This window comes from Oryx dammah, unplaced genomic scaffold, assembly GCF_014754425.2.
Source record: "Oryx dammah isolate SB20612 unplaced genomic scaffold, SCBI_Odam_1.1 HiC_scaffold_22, whole genome shotgun sequence".
Lineage (NCBI taxonomy): Eukaryota > Metazoa > Chordata > Mammalia > Artiodactyla > Bovidae > Oryx > Oryx dammah.
Window position 1 is genome coordinate 25052190 of NW_024070206.1, and position 17006 is coordinate 25069195.

The following is a 17006-nucleotide window of genomic DNA, read 5'->3' on the forward strand; positions in this document are numbered from 1 at the left end:
AACCTTTTCTGCTGTAGGTCTTTTGGCAAAGAACACACATGACTGAAATATATTTGTCACAGAGAGGTTTGTTGTATATATTACTTCTGAAATACTATCGAATGTAACTACCAGTATAAATTACTGCATTAGTAATGCTTCGGATGTGAAGAAGATTTTGGTTGGCTTATTCCCTGAATTTTGCACCTTTTTACTAACAAGTTTAATTTTGTTGTTAAAAATTTGGGTTAACTTAGATTTTTCTAATAATCACAACATTGCCATAGGGCATTTTTTCTTTGCATTCTGTTTATTAGAATAAAATATGAAGCCCCATTAAAGAAAATCTACCAATAGGTTAAATAAACAATGCATATAACTGGAAACAGTATTGCCATTAAATATAAGAGCATGATATTTACTGCTACTGAAAGATGTTCATATTTAAAAATTAAATAGAAAGCAATCAACAGCATAATAAAACTGTGAAGAAAGGGGATTATTTGTAAAGTTGGCTCTTGGCTAGTATCTGAAAACTTAGAAGGGCCATAGGGTATTAACTTCAGTTAACACATTACTATTCTGTTATAGACTTCAGAAAAAAAGATTTTCTCTAAAAATAATAACTTACCTGCAGGCCATAAGCTTGATGCATATCCAAATAAGAGCAAATTCTGAAGATTGTCAATTAATGATTATCATTCAACTCCTCTAACTTTACATGAAAAGAAACTAGAAAAGCTGTTAGAGATTCATGTGTATGCATAAGTAGTGATGGTGGAGAATTACCTAACACTCCAAAATGGGATCTTTTCCATGCCTATTTAATTTTTTTCTCAAGGAATCAAATATCTTATAGGCATTCTAAAATTAATCTCCATATACCTTGACATTTCTCCATAATTCTGTTTAATTAGAATTAACAGTGATATTAATTATGCAGGCAAATGAAGAATCACTGAGAGTTCCCAGCCTGGCCCCACCGCTTACCACTGTGTGACCTTAGGCAAGATCCCTAAATTTTCTTCATCTCCAAGAAGGGTCTGGGAAACAATAGAACATATTTCCTTGCTGAGTATCAAGGTTTAAATACAATAAGTCAAAGTGTTTGGGACATGGAGATAAACCAATGAATGTTAGTATATTTTAGGGAAGGCTGGTACAAGTAGAAATGTTTCATCAGTTTATTTGGAAGAGACAAATATATATTTAAATTCTTCTGAGACATGGAATAAACTTTAAAGAGTCAGTGGGATATTTTACAAAATAAAATATTTCTAAAATATGAAAACACTGAAATGATTTTCAACGCAGAAAGTATTGAACATATTTGCTCTATAAACTTTTATGATCTATCCAGGTGTATTGGGGAAAGCAAATCAAACCTTTCCTCAGGCAATTACAATATAGTTGGGGAAGCCTGGCATGTTTTGAGAAAGACAAATAGAATGTTAAGTGTCAAAATGAGTGGAAACTTGCATAGGAATTCTACAAAAGAGAGCTTGGTGAGGGGTAGTGGTACAAGGCAGCCTCATGAAGAAGAGCTCTGAGCTTGGGGAGTTTGACTGGAGAAGAGAAGACCCTTTAGATGTGGGGCATCATGGTGCATGCATTCTTTCCTGGTGGCTCAGCGGTAAAGAATCAGCCTGCCAATGCATGCCATGCCAATGCCTGCCAGTGCAGGAGACGTGGGTTCGATTCCTGGTTGGGGAAGATCCCCTGGGGAAGGAAATGGCAATCCACTCCAGTATTCTTGCCTGGAAAATCCCATGGACGGAGGAGCTTGGCAGGCTACAGTCCATAGGGTCACAAAGAGTTGGACACGACTTAGGGACTAAACAACAACAAATTGTGGTAAAAATAAGCAAAGAGCTTTATAAACATCAGTGATCTATGAATTATCTTGCACATTTATTAAAATGTGGCATCTGACTCACAGGTATAGAGAACAACTAGTGGTTACCAGTGAGGAGAGGGAAGGAGAGAGGGGCAATACAGGATTAAGAGGTACAAACAATTAGGGATAAAATAAGCTACAAGAATATGTTGTACAACATGGGATATACAAGCCAATATTTTATGATAACTATCAATAGAGTATAACCTTTAAACATTATGAATCACTATATTGTATACCTGTAACTTCTATAATATTACTGTATATAAACTATACTTCCATAAAAAAGCAGACTACTTTTTAAAATATGCCTTACCAAAAATTAAAGTGCAGACAAAAAACTGAACAAAATTTTTAAAAATGTATGAAAGAAAAAGGGCCAATAACTCAAAAAATGTAATCATTATTATAGCCATCATCAATGACAAATGCTAACCTCCTTAGTGTAATAGTGCTAATGAACCAATTAACAAAAGGCAATGACCATATAGAAAAATGAGACTAATAAAATTTTATAAAGTGAGGAAATAAAAATTCAACACATTTATTTATTTGATAAATAAATGAAAAAATATTTTTACCCTCATACAATGAACTGTAAACTAAAAAACAAAACACAAGTTTTGAGCTATAATTTGAGAAAAAAATTAAAACTGTAAATTAATTTTTTAGGGGTATAAACGTATACCATATTTCAGAAGTGATGTGGCTGTACACACCCAAAGTCTTTTTTAACATATGTGCATGCATGCAAAGTCATTTTAGTCGTATCTGACTCTGTGCAACCCCATGGACTGTACCTGCCAGCCTCCTCTGTACTGAGATAATAGCCAAATGATTGAGAAACATGTGAAAACTAATGGAGAGCCTATCCCTGGCCTTACCAAGTGGTTAGAAAAGTATTTTGGACTGTGTAGGAAAGGATATGGAAGTCCATCTGGCTAGTTTATAGCCATTTCCTCCCATTGTTTCAGTCTGGGTTTTCTAACTAGTTAGATTTAACTGGATGGGACAAACTAAATGAGTGATAAAGATGCATCATGACTCTGGGGACTTTGCCTTTTTTACTGTTTAATAATTTGATTTGTACATTGTTAAATGATTTAAATCCCAGGAAGCATAGAAGGCTCTTAAACTTTTGCTTCCAGTGGGCTTTTTAACCCAAAGAGTCAAATGACAGCCTGTGAGACAAACGATAGTGACTTTGTGAGTTTTTCTGGCCTTTCGGCATGAGATTAAGAGGCCAGACATTTTCTGTTTGCAGAGATCAAGTATTAATAATAACAAGAAAGCCCACGTCCTCTGATGTGGAAACAGGAAGTCTGTAAATCTTTGTATCCTGCTCTGTTTCTATTTCCTGACAAGTCGACTACTTGAACGACCGTCCCTCGGAGCAGTTATTCTGACAACATGAAAAAAAAGTAGTTGCTTTCATTTATTTCCTCATTTCCTCATGGGAATTTCCGGCAAGCATGGATAATAATAACTTGATAAGCAAATTATTCTGTGTATCTTATTTCATGTTTTTTTCTACCGTTGTTATCCTACCCTCTAAAATTGTAAAACAGTAAAACATTCGTGTCTGGTGGACTCCTCGCTTTCCTGTTTCACAAGACAAAGGCACTTTGTTCTGAGAAATGTGACAAACCAACTTTAGTTGTGAACTAAGTAGCCAGATGATATAATATATTATTAAGTATTTATGAAGTAATCTGGGGCAATATGCAGCTGGTCCCCTGTTCTTTAACAGATGTAAGAATTCCCAGTGTATTTCCTTGATTGATTACATGCATTTCCTTATTACAGTGCTATATTTGAACACAAGTCTTTAATCATCTGATGCCTTTTCTCTGCAAGACCATCTTTCTGCAATGAAAGGGCATCTGTTTTAACAGCAGAAACAGCACTTATCCAGAGACATTCTAGATAGAAATAGATTAAAATATAGATTGTATACTAGAATTACTTAATTGGAATTGTTTAATTGTTTGTTTGAAATGAATCATGTTGTCAGCAGGTCACTATATGTATGTTAAACATCCAGCTATTCCTTAGCATGAGGAAGCTATCTTTGGGCTTTCTTGCCAAAATATCAGATTATTTTCCCTTACATACTGTATAAACTCAGATGAATTAAGAAACTCACATAATGCTCTTCAGATAAATTTGCCTTGAACCTGAGATTATGTCCAAAACATGGAAGTCCAAAACCAAACTATCATGAAAAATTCCAGTGACTATAAATAGAAGTTCTAAATTCGAAATGTCATTTCAACCTTCTCCATGTCACAGCTTGACTCTCATAATTGCTCTTGTTGCCTTATTTTTCTTTAGTACACTGTGACCATTTCCTGAGGTGACTGGGTACTGTGTGATCTTTTTCACTTACATTCGGTATCATCATATGAACATTATTTGATAGGGAAAGAAGCCTAGTCATAACATAAGCAACTCAACATAGCCGACCTTTAAAACTGCTGGTTGCCTTAATAAGACACCAACACTGCCAGCAGCAATGTTATTCTTAAGCCTTTTAAGGGTTCATTTCAGTGGTTGTTTTCCATTACATCCATTAATGTAATCTACACAGCAGGGCTATCTCTAACTATGTTATTAATTATTATGATGTCCTGCTATGGAAATTGAAATATAGATATGGATTTCAAGACCTTGAATGAGAACATAAAAACAACCAAGTTAAATCATTTCATTTAGCAAAGCAGCGAGTAAAAGCAAAAGACTTTCCTAAACCACACAGCTGTGGCATACCTGACCTTGATTTCCAAGGTCAGCACTGAATGGAGCAGAATTGATGGTTTTTGCTGACACTTATTGAATAAATTACGCTAGAAACTTTCTGCTACTATGGCTATAGAATCAACCTGAGGATACAACAACAAAACATACAAAATTTTATATCACAGAGAAACAATGGGACATTTTCATAATTTTCATCATTAATTACATATCAGCTTCTATATATTGCTTTCCAGATGGCACAATGGTAAAGAATCCACCTGCCAATGCAGGAGATACAAGAGATATGGGTTCGATCCCTGGGTTGGGAAGATTCCCTGGGGCAGGAAATGGCAACCCATTCCAGTATTTTTGCCTGGACAATCCCATGGACAAAGGAGCCTGGTGGGCTACAGTCTGCTGCTGCTTCTGCTGCTAAGTTGCTTCAGTCGTGTCCGACTCTGTGCGACCCCGTGGACGGCAGCTCACCAGGCTCCTCTGTCCCTGGGATTCTCCAGGCAAGAACACTATAGTCTACGGGTTGCAAAGAACTGAACATGACTGAGCAACTGAGCACGCACACAACTTATGTTGTATTATACAGATGCAGAAATGTTTCACTAGTAATTTCTATAGACCACGTAAACTGAAAAAACAAAGGTTAAACAGCTAGTATTTAAGTCTTTTGCTATGTAGTTCAGAAATAAGAAATTAGGATTTTCAAGTTGAATAGCAATTTCTTTGAAAAGTCCAAAGAAAATTATTACTCTACCTAGAGATGAGGCCAGAAAGTCACACATCTATGAAGACAATAAAAACTTAAATTTACATAAGAATAAGACAGGTTTATCTCTTCTTCCCCAAAAAGATTTCCTTCTTTTAGTAGATAGATGTTCAAGAGTATTTTATGAACCTGCGTATGAGAACAGAAGGGCGAAGCAAATTCAAATAGTTCATTCAGATAAAATCTGTGTAGCCGTTAAATCTCAAAACCTCAGCAATATCTATGGAGTTATTTATATTTCCTGGTGCTCTAAGTTCATGTTAACTAATACAACCTGTACCTATTTATGATGGTTTCATCTCTTTTTAAATTCCTACTTCTCTGGCCTCAGGGAAAATGCCGACTTTCAACTATCATTTGAAATTAACTTCTCTTTTTCTTATATGTTAAAAGATGACTACACTTTTAGTTTATTGCAAATATCAAAGACAGCCAGTAATCTCTTTATCATTTCCCCAACTATGCAACTCAAAGTACGTCTGTTTCCATCTGAAAATATGCTTGCTGATTCCCAAGGCTAAATCCTGCTGTCCTGTAACCTAACTGTCTGCCTTCTCCTCCTGTATGTACCCTCAGTTTATTTAGTAAATAGTTCTCTTCAGTCACCTGGTGGAGTTTTTCTCCTTGATCCATAAACATGTTCTGGTTACTTCTAAATTTTTTATTTTATACTAATTTATACAACATTATTTTATACTAACGCCTTTTCATTTTCACCCTAATGCCTACACACTGGAAAAGACTGATGCTGGGAAAGACTGAAGGCAAAAGGAGAAGAGGCGGCAGAGGATGAGATGGTTAGACTGCATAACTGACTCAAAGGACAGGAATCTGAGCAAACTCTGGGAGACAGTGGAGGACAGAGGAGCCTGGCAAGCTGTAGTTTGCAGTTGCAAAGAGTCAGACACGACTTAGTGACTGAACAACAATAACAATGCCTTTTCGGGTTCTTTTCTTGCATTTTTCAGGCAAACTGAGTTTATCCATTAAAAGGCACAGTATAACAGAATGCTTAATGCCATGGGGGAAATGTTTAAAATATATTTTAAAGGTAAATACAAAACCAAGTAGACAGTATGATTCTAATTTTGTGAAAAATATGTATGTTTACATAGTAAAAGGTGTACAAGGCTATATACACACAAAGAGAGACGCACATACACCCAGAGAGATAGAGATATGAGACAGAGAGAGACAGATTTTTCTGGGTAATGACATACATTTTTACTTGAGCTGTATCCAATTGCCTGATTAAGTTAAGTGAGGGGAAAATGTGCAGTCCTGGGGAGGTTGCCACTGTAAGGACAAGGTCCAAAGGTTTGTGGTCAAAGATTAGGGTTCAAGTTCTAATTCTGTCACTTACTAGGTTAAGGGATGTGGCTTTAAGCAAGTTCCTTAACCTCTGAGACTCAATTGTCTTCATCTGAAAATAAGGATAATGCTAAATATTTTATATACTTTGAAGAATCAGTGGTGGGCTTTTCCAAGGATGAGTTACCAATGAGTCATTATAATGGGTGCTATTTACCCATCCCTGGTAGAATGATAGAATGATGTTCTATCCACATTTCCCCAAACATATGTGGGTGACCAACTGCCAGAGGGCATAGGGCTTCAGCAGGAGAAACTATAATAATTGCGTGTTTCAGTACAATGAGCAGGTGATCGACTTCACTCTTTCTTGGCAGAGAGTATGCTCCATTCTGGGCTTCCCTGGTGGCTTAAATGGTAAAGAATCCGCCTATAATGCAGAAGACCTGGGTTCAATCCCTGGGTTGGAAAGATCCCATGGAGGAGGAAATGACAAGCCATTCCAGTATTCTTGCCTGGAGAATCCTATGGATGGAGGAGCCTGGTGGGCTACACTCCATGGGGTCATAAAGAGCTGGACATGACATGACTGAGTGACTAACACTTTTACAGTCCATGCTCCGTTCTGCCCTTTGCTGTGGGATGTCATTCTGGGGCAGAAAAACCCAACTCCTAAACTCAACTGTGCTTTGGGATAAACTCTTCATTTTTACTTTATTAAAATCTAACCCCTATACATTGAGTCATGTGTCTTAACCTCTCATAGAGTGGAATTTCTGAAGGTCATATATTTTTCAAGGGTCAGTCCAGGATATACACTGCTCTTGATTTCAATAAATGAGAAACAGAGCCAAAGTCAGAACAGACAGGAGGAGGGATTTTTTCTCTGGGGTTTAGAGTATCTAATTCCAGTCTATTTGTTCATTCATTATTAACTTGCCTTGCTTATTATTTGGTTTCCTGGTGAGATTCATAGGGTCGTCCCAGCTCATTCTCTGAAGGTTTATTCTCTCTTTTGGTTGAGTGCACTTTTATTTCTTTAGCAGCATCTCTTTTGTTTTATAAAGCCTCAGATGATATTTCCAACTCTCTTCTGATCTGTTGCATTTTTAAAGGAAAGAAATATTGTGCTAAACCTAAAGAGACTTTGAAGCAGCAGAGCATATATAATTTATGTCGAAGAAGGGTGAGTGAAACCATCTCTGGGACCAGCTGGTTTTAATGTGTCTGAAAGCTCAAATTTTTAGAACATGACCACATAAATGTCCTTTAGATTTGTAAGCTTGATCAATTTGCTTGGATATTTTCAGACTGGAGAACTTTACAAATGACTTCTATTTCGAAGAAAATAAAAACAAGTGGGAGTGTGCTGCTTTTGAATTTTTCCTCTTTTATTGGAAATCAGAGAGGCAGGTGCAGTGTAGACAGGACTGCTTGCGCCTCCTGGCAGGGTCTGTGCCAGTGCCTGCACACACCCTTCCTGCACTGGACTCTCTGCAGAGCAAGGTGGTTCAGTTCAGTTCAGTTCAGTCGCTCAGTCATGTCCAACTCTTTGTGACTCCATGGACTGCAGCACACCAGGCTTCCCTGTCCATCATCATCTCCCAGAGCTTGCTCAAACTCATGTCCATTGAATCAATGATGCCATCCAACCATCTCATCCTCTGCTGTCCCCTTCTCCTCCTGCCTTCAATCTTTCCCAGTTTGGGTCTTAGCCAGTGAGTCAGCTCTCTGCATCAGGTGGCCAAAGTATTGGAGCTTGAGCTTCAGCTTCAGCATCAGTCCTTCCAATGAACACTTAGGACTGACTTCCTTTACAATTGACTGGTTTGATCTTCTCACTGCCCAAGGGACTCTCAAGACTCTTCTCCAAACCACAGTTCAAAAACATCAATTCTTTGGTGCTCAGCTTTCTTTATGGTCCAACTCTCACATCCATACACAACTACTGGAAAAACCATAGCTTTGACTAGAAAAACTTTTGTTGGCAAAACAATGTCTCTGCTTCTTAATATGCTTTCTAGGTTTGTCATAGCTTTTCTTCCAAGGAGCAAGCATCTTTCAATTTCATGACTGCAGTCACCGTCTGCGGTGATTTTGGAGCCCAAGAAAATAAAGTCTGTCACTGTTTCCATTGTTTCCCTATCTATTTACCATGAAGTGATGGGACCAGATGCCATGATCTTAGTTTTTTGAATGTTGAGTTTTAAGCCAGCTTTTTCACTCTTCTTTCACCTTCATCAAAAGGCTCTTTAGTTCCTCTTCACTTTCTGCCATAAGGTTGGTGTCATTTGCATATCTGTGGTTATTGATATTTTTCCCAGCGATCTTGATTCCAGCTTGTGCTTCATCTAGCCTGGCATTTCTCATGATATACACTGCATATAAGTTAAATAAGTAGGGTGACAATGTACAGCCTTGATGTACTCCTTTCCTAATTTTGAACCGGTCCATTCAGAAACAGCCAAAGTGCTTTTCACACTCCTATGCTTGTGGCTCCAGTAGAAATGACTTGGGAGCAGTGACAGGGAGCATTATTTAGGGTCTCTTGCATAGAAACTGAGTTGTGGGTGAATGTAAGTGTGTGTGTGTGTGTGTGTGTGTGTAGGGCCTGGGGAGTTTAAGCATTTGCTCTCAAAGGTCATTTGCACTGAAGATGGAAGAGGTGAGATAAGGAAGGAACAGTTATTGAGCAGCTCTTAAGAGAAAGGGTGGGCTTCCCTCGTGGCTTAGCTGGTAAAGAATCTGCCTACAATGTGGGAGACCTGGGTTCGATCCCTGGGTTGGGAAGATCACCTGGAGAGGGAAAGGCTACCCACTCCAGTATTCTGGCCTGGAGAATTCCATGGACTAAAGAGTCCATGGGGTCGCAAAGTGTTGGACATGACTGAGCGACTTTCACTCACCAAGAGAAAGGGCACCGTGTTTTACAGATGCTTTCTCATTTAATCCTCAGTTTAATTATGAGAGGTGATATTACTTAGGAAGCTGAGGCCAGAGGTGTTGAGCAGCTGGCTCATGGTCACACAGCTAGTAAGAGGCAGCACTAGATTCTGACTGGCAAGTCCTGGTCTTTCTGGGACACTACCCCATGGAGTCTCAGTAACTGACCCTCTCTAACCCTGTGGTACTTTCCAGGTTCAAAGACAGGAACTGAGTCTCTTCTAAGGCAAGGGAATGGGTCTTCCACTTCCCGTATTGTCACCAAACACACTTGATGGGGAAGGCAGCTGTGTGATACACGTGGACCTGAATCACCATGACTGTTACAAACAAACTCGCTCTACCATCTTCTTGCTTTCCTCCTGGCTTTCTCTCCTTAGCCCCAGAATATCATTTGCTATTTCCTCCTTTCTGGCAAAGACTAACCCTTCCTTCTTCAGATCTCAGTTTAGTTAGAGGTCACTCCCATCCCTTCCCCAGGCTGGTTTCTATGGTCTACCATTGTCACAGTCCATCCTCACATTCTGTTATAATTACTTGCTAATTTCCCTACATCCCCGGTTAGGTCATTGGAATAATGTCCTTGTTCACCGTTTTGCCCCAGAAACTAAGATGGATAGTGCATGGCATGTGGCAGACATGCAGGGTATCTGAACACAGGCTGAGCAGTGTCGGGCCTAGCTGGGGGAGGGGCATTAAAACCCATGCTATGATCCCAGCCCCCTAGGGATCATAGGACCTAAGGAGAAACTGTGTTCACACTGTAACACAGCTTCAAGGCAAGTCCCCTATCCCTTCTTCCTGCCAGGTGGCTGCCCCAAACTCAGAACACGTTGACTGTGGTGTCACCGAGAGGGACAAAGAGACAAAAGTACGGACTTCATCAGTGAAAATGCCTGAGTTACTTCTCGATTCCTTTCTCTTCTCTTTTCCTCACTCCTTTCCCCCTCTCTTTTTACACAACATATAAAAAAGATACAGGAAAGAATTATTGCCTTTGGCTTTTGACTTAACAAAATCTAACTTAGAGATTATTTTAAAATATTTGAAAACAATGTTAAAAAGCATTATTAATTTCAACATTGTAAAATGGATACAAATACATTTTTATATGAGGCAAGTAAAACTTTCACTTGAATAAGGATGATTACTATCATCAACAAACCTACCTTCCCATTGGGCATTGAATATCACCAATGCTAACAAAATAACTATTAAGAAATTAATTATTTGTGTATTAGAGCAAGTGTCTCAGCCTTGGGTCTCAGTGGTTCCAGTTATTGGCTTAAAATTCTGGGCACAAGTGGGATTTTTGTTTTTGTTAGAGATAATGACTTTGTCTCCTGTGTACAGATAATAATTTACATAAAAATTATTCAGTGATAAAACTGATAAACACAGTGTTTGTACAACCCAATTCCACTCATTACTTTATATTAATGGATTTTCATTGCATGTGTCTAGGATGTTATCTTTCTGCTTTCAACTTTAAACTTGTGAGATCTTTGTTACCTCTGACAGTAACAGAAATGCAGGAGCTAGTCAGGCAAAGGATAGAAAGAATAGGAGAACCCAGAAGCACACAGTCTGTAGGCGTTAAGATGCTGCCATCTCTGAATGACAATTGAATTTCTGGAAAAACCAAAGTGTTTGTAGTATGAAAGGCTGGATTTTATTACATTGCCAATCACAGTTTTATAACACAACTTTATTCTCTTAGTCTATAAAAGTATACCTACAGAAAATAGCCAAATCTGAGCATCAGAAGACCGCCCAGTCTACCTGATGCATGATCTCTGTAGTTCTGAGAAGCAAAAGAGTAATTTAAAATTAAGAATGTGAAGGTTGTATGTGTGTGTGTGTGTAAAGTTGACTAGATAACTGAGGGGCTTATTGGTGGGTAAGTGAGAGTTGGCTGTGGGTGTGTGTGTATGAAAGGCTGATCAGTTCTGAGCAATGAGGAAAAGGTTTAACTGCAGACCTTTTTAACTATGAAGGTTTCTACACTTGATCTGAGCTCAGGATTAAAAAAAAGTATACCTACAAAATATACATAGATAAATAATGTACATGTATATCATATATATGTATTATATACATACAATTTATGTGTATATAAATGAAACTAAGGTAGCATAAACACAGTATTATATACTTATAAAAAGAAATTTTGCATTAAAGAGAATCCCATGAATTGAGTAAACACAATCTGAGAATTTCTAGATGTCATGGTGCATCTCCAATTCTCACATCCATACGTGACTACTGGAAAAATCATAGCTTTGACTAAACAGACCTTTATTGGCAAAGTGATGTCTCTGCTTTTTAATACACTGTCTAGGTTTGTCATAGCTTTTCTTCCAAGGAGCAAGCATCTTTAATTTCATGGATGCAGTCACTGTCTGCAGTGATTTTGTAACATGACCTTTATCAAATTATAGAACCTGCATTTTATTTTCTGAGTGATACTTAAAGAATCACAAATAGATACTGAAGCTTGTTAAATGATTTTTTACAAACTTCTTAAACAAGTTATTTTTGTTTCTTTTCTTCAGACAAATTTTGGAGTGCCTTGAACAATTTTCTAATGTTAAACCAACGTTGTATTCCATGGTAAGCCCTCTTGATCAGACATATCTGAAATAGCATGCTGTACAAGTAATTGGAAAATATTCATTTAAACACACATAGAACTCATTTGTGAAAACTGACTTTGTTTGAATCATAATTTTAAAGAATTACTATTATATACTTTATGATGGCAGTGCAATTGAATTTGAAATAAATAGTAAAGTGATAATTAGAAACTTCATTTAGTTGAAAATTTAAAAATGCTTACACATAATTTAAACTAAAATTAAGAAATACTTAGTACAGAACAAAAATGAAAGTGCTACACATCAACACTTACATGTTGACACTTTGTGGAAAATATATAGCCTTAAATACTTTTATTACATTTTTCAGCTTGTAGATTTTAGATCAAGTAGATATCAAAGATTTAGGCCTAAAGCATTTATAAGTGGTCCTACCATTTGCCATGGATTCTAGGGGGAAATCTTCAGTTTATTTTTATGTGTTTGTTTACTTAAGCCTCCATGGAGAGTTTGTCTACATAAGTGAACTTGCCATGCTGTATACAAGAGTGTATTTATATAAATTCTTAAGATGGCTGATGGTTCAGTATTCATTTACTTCCCTGGACTAATGTTTTGCCTTTGTATTTGGCTTCATACTTTTTCTTGCATTTTTGTAATCTCATACATTTACTTAAAAAGTTATTCTATTTTCAATATTTTCTTTCAAACATATAAAAGTGCTTTGTAGTAGTAGGTGTCAGTAATTCTCATCTGCTTCACTATTGGAAACTTATATCTATCTTATTATTTTTAATATATATTCTTTCAGTTTAAAATATTATGGTATTTCCATGATGGTTTCTTCTTTAAATGTAGTTCACAGTGTGGTTGCATTTTCAGCAGGATCATCCCCCTCCTTTTTTAAAATTGCATTTTATTTTTATTGTATTGACAACATACTTTGGCTCGTATCAAAGAGTCCCTTCAGTATTCATGGAAATGCTTTACACTATTGTACTGTCTGTTTTTATAAAAATTAATGATTCTCTTAAATGTATTTTCTAATTGTTAGGTATGTAGTTATATATGTATAAAGCGTGTTCATCATGCACTCAAGTTCTTGTATCTGTACTAGTTCTTGACTGCTTGATCTATCAGCAGCACAGAGGGATGCATTAATATTTCCCTGCTTGATTGTAGATGTGTGGATATCATCTTTAATCTGACACGTTTTCATTTGTGTATTTGGGGCTTTCTTTTTAGGTATCCTACTGGGTTTTTGATCATTTTACTTGAAGGCAACTGTGTCATTGATGCATTTGCTCACCTCTGCTGTTCCCTTTCCTTGTCATTTCTGGCAATATCTCTTAGAACCTCAGTTCCTCCATTTAAAGTGAATTTTTACATTCTGTCCGGTGTTTCTGGAGGTTTGAAGTGGGAGGGTTTTCACATTCTGTTAATATCTTGTCAGGAGGGTCTGAAGTTAATAGATTTCATTTAACCTATGGAACTGGATGAGATCACCTGGGCAAGAGAGTATAAAACAAAGAGAAGTGAGCGGAGGGCTGATCCACAGGAAACTAATATTTAGAGGATGAAGGAAAGTGAGGTAAACCAAGTATGACTTCCTTCTATCCCAGAATCTCTGCAAATTCTTCCCCTTAGAGGGCTCATAAATTTCCAAGAATGCCAAAAAGCAAATTAAACATAGGTAATAAAACAGAGGTCAGTCTTTCACACAGAGCCATTTGTATCTTAACCAAATATATAATATGGTAATAAGAACATTGGCAGATAGTGTGCATTTTGTGCTCAAAGGCAGTTTGTTTTTTTCTTGTGTATAGAGATGTACCAGAATCGTTCTCCTTTTATTGAGTGTTAAATATAAGGAAAACTTTTATTGCTGGCATTTTATAAAAGTAATCTGATGTCTACTTTTATTCGTTTTATATTGAACCCTTTGGCAAAAGACAGCCTCGTCATTGTTTTCTGTCAATCTTCAGATGGGGAAAAGCAGAAAGATTTCAAGCTGGTATACTCTCTGAAAGAAAAAGCAATAGAGAAAAGAGCAAAGACAGATAAAAGAAAATGAGATTTACAATGTCAGCTAAACTTTAGGGATGAGAAAACACGAAAAGATCCATAGTAGAGCAAGACTAGGGTAAATACCGACAGTTCTGACAGATTTCAGAGATATACCAAACTTCCTTGGCTAAAAGAAATTGACCAGAAATGTTAAGATAGTTTCTCTTATAATACTGTGCATGCTCTTGCAGTTTACAAGCTATAAAATCACATTGTGCAGAGATGGAATCAAAACCAAAAAATTATCTGAGGGTACAGTGTCAGTGAACAATGATGAGTAGGTATTTGAACTTTGGAGAGGGGTAAGGGGGCTACAATGTTGTCACTGAAATTTTTTCTAAAGGGAAAATACCTACAAGTTGCTTCAAAAAAAAAGAAGGGAACTTCTTTGCAAAGGCTGAGGCTTCAGATGAACAAATAACTTCTTCAACATTCTCAGATATATTAAACCCAACTTCATATGGTTAGTATAAAATAAAATGGCTGAATTATACTTAAAATATTTAATTCAGAATGTGTAAAAAAAGCAATCAAAGTTAGAAGCAAATAAAAATATGTGTATTTCTTATATACATTACCATGTTTAAAACATATCACTAGTGGGAAGCTGCTGCATAACACAAGAAGCTCAGCCTGGTGCTCTGTGCTGACCTAGAGTGTGAGATGGGGGAGGGTGTATGGAGAGGGAGGCTCAAGAAGGAGGGGATATGTGTATACTTATGACTGATTCATGCTGTTGTATGGCAGAAACCAACTCAATATTATAAAGCAATTATCTGCCAATTTTAAAAAAAAACGTGCATTTCTGCCCAGTTATTACACTCCACTATCATCTCTGCAGAAAAGCAGTGTCCTGAACTATCTATTTTTCTTAGCTTGACATCTAACTGACATATTTACTATTGAAATATTTGTTGGAACTGTGGAATTCTGCATTTAGAATTATCAACTGTTTGTAATGATGATTTTCCTGAATCATAATTCTTTGATAGCTAATGGACTAAAATGAGATTACTAAACCATCACTGATGGAGGCCAGTCAGCAGCCATGATTTTAGAAGCAAAGCCTTTGAGCATCCTGATCCCTCTACTAGGTTGCTTTTCTAGCCACTTCTTTCACTAATACCAACTCTTCCTTTCTTTTCTTTTTTCTCTTGCTATAGCATGTGGCATGTGGGATCTTCCCCAATTATGGATCAAATCCGTGCCCCCTACAATGTAAGCGTGAGTCTTAACCACTGGACCACAGGGAAGTTCCAAAACTCTTCCTTTGCGTCTTAGCTCAAATTTGTCTTCCCTACATCCCTCCTCACCCAGCAAAGCTTAGTTCTCTTTTTCTTTTTTAAAAAGATTTATTGAAGTATAGTTGATTTATAATGTTGCATTAATTTCTGCTGCATAGCAAAGTGACTTAGTTATACATATATATTGTTTTTCATATTCTTTCCCTTATGGTTTATCACAGGATATTGAATATAGTTCCCTGTGCTACACAGTAAGACCTTGTTGTTTATTCATCCTATATATATAAAATAGCTTGGGATTAGCAGATGCAAACTATTTTAGTTCTCTTATGTTGTCACTTTTCTTTCATAACTCTTATTCCCATTTATGGTGTATGTCCTTCAATTATTTGATGTATGCCTCTATCCATCAGTGAGCTCTCCATCAATGAGCTCCATAAAGCCAGTGATGAACGTTCTCATATTCCCAATCACTAGCATCAAGGCTGTCACATAGTAGGTGAAAACATTAATTGAATGAAATGAATGAAATACAGCCATTTACATTGTGGTCATATAGGCTTGTATCTCTAATCTCCTATTTCTTCTCTTTGACCCCTAACTCATCTTCCCTTTTTCATCAACTACTATTCCATTTTTGGATGTCTCCATAGGGCAGAAATTGAAGAGGAACTAAAAAGCCGCTTGATGAAAGTGAAAGAGGAGAGTGAAAAGGTTGACTTAAAGCTCAGCATTCAGAAAACTAAGATCATGGCATCTGGTCCCATCACTTCATGGGAAATAGATGGGGAAACAGTGGAAACAGTGTCAGACCTTATTTTTTGGGGCTCCAAAATCACTGCAGATGGTGATTGCAGCCATGAAATTAAAAGATGCTTACTCCTTGGAAGGAAAGTTATGACCAACCTAGATAGCATATTAAAAAGCAGAGACATTACCTTGCCAACAAAGGTCAGTCTAGTCAAGGCTATGGTTTTTCCAGTAGTCATGTATGGATGTGAGAGTTGGACTGTGAAGAAAGCTGAGCACCAAAGAATTGATGTTTTTGAACTGTGGTGTTGGAGAAGACTCTTGAGAGTCTCATGGACTGCAAGGAGATCCAAGCAGTCCATCCTAAGGGAGATCAGTCCTGGCTGTTCTTTGGAAGGAATGATGCTAAAGCTGAAACTCCAGTACTTTGGCCACCACATGCAAAGAGTTGACTCATTGGAAAAGACTGTGATGCTGGGAGGGATTGGGGGCAGGAGGAGAAGGGGACGACAGAGGATGAGATGGCTGGATGGCATCACTGATTCGATGGACGTGAGTTTAAGTGAACTCCAGGAGTTGGTGATGGACAGGGAAGCCTGGCATGCTGTGATTCATGGGGTCGCAGAGTCAGACATGACTGAGCGACTGAACTGAACTGAACTGATCTGATAGGTCCAAATTAAGTATCTCAAAAATTT

General features: G+C 37.3%; 2 non-coding genes across 2 annotated transcripts; both read left to right on the forward strand.

Annotated features, from left to right (window-relative positions):
- Positions 1 to 11380: 11380 nt before the first annotated feature.
- LOC120881255 lies at positions 11381 to 11460 on the forward strand. Its single transcript, XR_005725281.1, has one exon. It is a non-coding gene; the product is annotated as a small nucleolar RNA U2-19 (small nucleolar RNA).
- A 141-nt stretch (positions 11461 to 11601) lies between these two features.
- LOC120881254 lies at positions 11602 to 11671 on the forward strand. The gene has a single exon (XR_005725280.1). It is a non-coding gene; the product is annotated as a small nucleolar RNA U2-30 (small nucleolar RNA).
- Positions 11672 to 17006: the final 5335 nt, after the last annotated feature.